Below are 5,067 nucleotides of genomic sequence, written 5' to 3'. Positions count from 1 at the left end.
CTTCTGTCTCTTCTGAGCTCCCTCTTGTCTGCAGTCAACTGTAGGCATGGCCAGCGCTTTGATGATGTTTCCTGGGTCTTGTTAATGTATCTGGGGTCCTAGGTGGAATGGCTCATCTCAGCTTCATGTGGGTTCTGACATCCCTCCAGGAAGCCAGGCCAGGTTTCATCACATGGGGACCAGGCAGGATACCAACATCACGAAGAGAAGCGTGCCTGGGCTTAGAGCCATCACATCTTCACTCCTGTGGCATTCTGTTGGCTAAAGCCTGGATTCTCAGAATAAAGATGCGGTCCTCCTCTGGATGGGGAACACTGTGAAGTCCTATTGTGCAGTGTGTGCACGCAGGGAGGGGAAGAATACAGGGCTATCTCTCTCAGGAGGCAGGATGCGGCAGGTGGCAGCACCAGCTGTAGAGCAGCTTCTTGCGATCAGTGACAATACTCTTTCCCCCAGCATGGCAGCCTCATTCATGGAGCAGCCTCGTGTCCCTCAGCTGTGTCATGCCACGTAGCAGCCCAGTTGTTCAACCCGGTCTGAAGAAAGGCATGCATGGAAAGGGTGGCTATTTCAAATGGAAACAGTGATTTCTTCCTTTTTTACCCTATGGAAGTGTCGATTTTTGTCACATCAAGGTCGTTCTTGTTCTTTGTGCAGGAGTACCGAAGCTCTGGGATGATTTGCCGTCGAGGCATTGAAGATGCATAGTCTGGTGTGTGGTTGGGTCTAGAGTTCCCGCATGCCTTTGAAAGTGGGCCTATCTGGCGGTTTTTAATTGAACAATATTTTTGCATGAGTAAACATTCTACATCTAAAAGGACACAAAATAGTTTTGACCCATGCCTATCACCCCAGCTACTCAGGAGGTGGAGGCATGAGGATCACTTGAGCCCAGGAGTTCAAGACCAGCTTAGGCAGCATGGTGAGAGCCCATCTCTAAAAAAATAAAGAAATCAGGCCTGTAATCCCAGCACTTTGGGAAGCTGAGGCGGTGAATCACTTGAGATCAGGAGTTCAAGACCAGCCTGGCCAACATGGTGAAATCCTGTCTCTACTAAAAATACAAAAATTAGCCAGGCACGGTGGCACACATCTGCAATCCCAGCTACTCAGGAGGCTAAGGCAAGAGGATTGCTTGAGCTCAGAAGGCAGAGGTTGCAGGGAGCCAAGATTATGCCACTATATTCCAGAATAAGTGACAGACTGGGACTCTGTCTCAAAATAAGAATAACAAATAAATACATCAAATTAATAAAAATGTACACACGAATTCAACAAACAAAAATGCCGAGTGCCTCCTCTGTGCAAATCCTGGCCTTGGATGTCTTCAGTGGTAAAATGTGGTTGACAAGCTTGGCTCTTTGTGAAAACAGAATTACTTTCTAAGATTTTTTTCTCTCTTTTGTTTATTTTTTAAAATTAAGTTTCTCTTGTTTTCTGTGAACACAGGAGTGGGAAGAGATATGATGGAGAAGTTGTTAGATCGATGCAAAAGTGATTGCAATTTTTGCTATTATTTTCAATGGCAAAAACCACAATAACTTTTGCACCAACCTAATATTTAAGCAGTATTCCTGCCTGCCGTGTTTTCTCTCAGATGAGCTTGCATTTTCTCCACTCCTGAAGGCAATATGGTGGCAAAAATCGGGTCTCCCATTGTATCCGTGGTGGTGGTGACACTGCTGGGAGCAGCAGCCAGTTATTTCAGACTCAACAGTAGGAGGAATTGTTTCAGGACCAGTGGTAAGTCTTGCTCTAAACCTTGTTTTCCTTGTTATTAAGCCTGATTTTTAAAGAAAATTACTTTCTTATGTCTGTCACTAGTAAGGTAATTTCTGGTTAAGTTCAAATATATAACTTGACTAATGTGGTTTTTAAACATTTATTTTCAGTTTTCTTGAGATGGAGTTTCACTTTGTTGCCCAGGCTGGAGTGCAGTGGCACAATCTCAGGTCACTGCAACCTCCACTTTCCAGGTTCAAGAGATTCTCCTGCCTCAGCCTCCCAAAGAGCTGGAACTGTAGGCGTGCGTCATCACGCCTGGCTAATTTTTGTAGTTTTAGTAGAGAGGTGGTTTCACCATGTTGGCCAGGCTCTTCTTGAACTCCTGACCTCAAGTGATCTGCCCTCCCCGGCCTCCCAAAGTGCTGGGATCATGAGCATGAGCCACCGTGCTCGGCCGACAATTGGGTTTTCATGGTCATATGTGAGCTGTACCTTCCTCTAAACCTTGTTACAATGACAGTGGCACATTATCTGTCTCATGTAAAATAGGGGGAGAAAAAAAGGAAAGAAAAAGAACCAAAAAAAGGCTGGGAGCAGTGGCTCATGCCTGTAATCCCAGCACTTTGGGAGGCTGAGGTGGGTGGATCTCGAGGTCAAGAGATCGAGACCATCCTGGACAACATAGTGAAACCCTGTCTCTACTAAAAATACAAAAAATTAGCCGGGCACAGTGGTGCGTGCCTGTAATCCCAGCTCCTCGGGAGGCTGAGGCAGGAGAATTGCCTGAACCCAGGAGGTGGAGGTTGAGGTGAGCTGAGATCACGCCATTGCACTCCAGCCTGGGTAACAAGAGCGAAACTCCATCTCAAAAAAAAAAAAAAAAAAAAAAAAAAAAAAGAGAAGAAAAGAAAAAAGAAAAAGAACCAAAAAAAAAAAGTTTTTAAGCATGACGGTTGATTTAACTAGACAAATACAGTTCCGCTTTGTTTTGTATTCAGTGAAACTTTCATCACAGGTGAGTCAGGAAACATCAGGAAAAATATCTGGGTTGAATGTGAATGTTTTGCACAGACCCCACCCACAAAGAAAAATACAGAACACTAAATTATAAGCCTGTCTGTGGAATTCCGAAGCTGTGCTCAGACCATCAGGGAAACAAAGATCTGCTGTGGCTTCCTGGTTCAATGTTGGCTCCACACTCCTGGGTCTGAAGAAAAACTTCGGACTTGAGAGCACAGAATACCATAGTCAGAGGAGGTAGAGGGAGGCTTTATAGCCAAAAGAGTGACTCAAATCTTAACTGAGGGTCTCTGCAGGTTTGGTTTAAACCTTACGCCACCCACATCAGAATTTGCCTGGAAGTTTGCCCAGGGCCCTGTAACTCTTACCTTCTTTGCGTCCCTGAAGGAAACTGGAGAGGGAACCCCATTCCTAAGATGTTTTCTTCAGAATGTGCGTTTGGCCTCAAAAAATCCTAAAACTTTCCCATGCGCGCCCTCTGCTGGTGAATGGGCAGAACCTTCCCATGAGCTTCCTCTGCTGGTGAATGGGCAGAACCTTCCCATGCGCGCCCTCTGCTGGTGAATGGGCAGGACCTTCCCATGCGCGCCCTCTGCTGGTAAATAGGCAAAACGTTCCCATGCGCGCCCCCTGCTGGTGAACGGGCAGTATCAACCATTGGCTAATGAACCTCCGTTTGGGGTAAGCCTCCGTCTACATTATACACTGTCCTGAAATTTTGAGAGTAAACTGAATTTCTGAAAAACAGCCTTATTTCCCTGGCAACCTGAGAGCAGGTTCTTGGGTTCAGTGGCAGCACTCTTTCACCCGACATGTCAGCCATCATTAACGAGACACCACATGTTAATTTCAGTAGCATCTGTGGCAGTGATTCCTAAGCCTTTGTTAATCAAGGGCTGAAACTGAGTGAGCAGAGCGAGGTACCCACCTCCACAAGCACAAAATGTCCCCACAGGGGCCAGGGTTCATCCACAAACTCAATAATCAAGACAAACATATTTCAGTGCAGTGTTTCAAAAGGAAAATCAAATCTTCAAACAACAGCCTGCAGGCCAGCTGTCTGTTCATGTCAATGAAGCTTTATTGCAATGGGGCCAGTTGAGTTTCTGAAATAGGTGTAGTTTTGAAAATGTGGACCATGCCTGCCCCATTGATCTGAGCTGGAAGCACGTTTTTGCTAAAGAGATGTGATGCCTTGAAGCTCTTTCATGTCTTTTGGCTACCGTTGCACGTCAGTGTTACCTTTACCAAGTATTTCCAGGCACCAAGTTTAACTTCCCCTCGCTTAAAGTTCCTTAAAGGGATCAAAAAGGAGGAGGATGCAGACAGAGTGAGACGATGTTTGGGGAATCTCTTCAAGGTGAGCAGTGACTTTCATGTGGATCCTGGGCCTATATCACCTTGCTAGCTATAAAACCTTTATACTATGTAGGAAATACGTGTATGACAGCACTATGTATGAGTTTGGTACCAAACGGGGCTTAGGGATCTGCAGATTTCACTCTAAGTTTCCAGGCTGCTGCCAATGGTACCTGGCTGCCCATCTTTCCTTAGTTGGGTCATTAATTTTATCTCTCCTAAAGGATGATGTGTATGGTATACTAACCCTATCAGTGGAGAGGCAGTGCAGTGCACAACCTGTGGAACTGTATGCATGCTGAGGCCATACACCAAAGTTTGCACAGTTTCTAGAGAAATAGTTGTAGTAACGGAGCTACATAGATAGCAGCAGATGTCTGTCACTTGATGTGGACCTTTAAGAATCATACTTTGCTTTTATTTTATAAAGCAGAGCAAATAACATAAAGAGCAGTGAGGCCACATTCAAAACAAGAAGTTTCTACAAAGATTAGTTTTAACCAAAGAGAAAGTTATGCAGTTCATTTAAGATCATCAAAATCCTTAACAAGTGGCAAAACATAAAAAGCAATGTTTTGAAAGCTAATATTTGTTTGCAGATATAATTTTAACAGTTTTAAAATACTTTTTATTTTTAATTTTCCAGGTTTGTTAATGTGTAATTGACAGAGAAACATTGTGTATGTTTAAGATGTGCAACTTCATTTCTGCATCATTTATTTCTGTTCTAATCTGTTTTCTTCTGCTGAATCTAAAGCAGGTCTCATGTAGACAGCACATCGTTGACTGCTGGTTTTCTTTTTTTAAAATAGGTGTTTCATTCCTCTCGCTTTCTTAAGGTGTAATAGACAAACCGTGTATGTATTTAAGATGTACAACTTCATATCTGCTTTTTTTTCTTTTTTTGAGACAGAATCTTGCTCTGTGGCCCAGGCTGTAGTGCAGTGTCACAATGTCAAAATC

This window comes from Callithrix jacchus, chromosome X (genome assembly GCF_049354715.1).
Source record: "Callithrix jacchus isolate 240 chromosome X, calJac240_pri, whole genome shotgun sequence".
Classification (NCBI taxonomy): domain Eukaryota; kingdom Metazoa; phylum Chordata; class Mammalia; order Primates; family Cebidae; genus Callithrix; species Callithrix jacchus.
Note: the sequence above shows the minus strand (reverse complement) of the source record.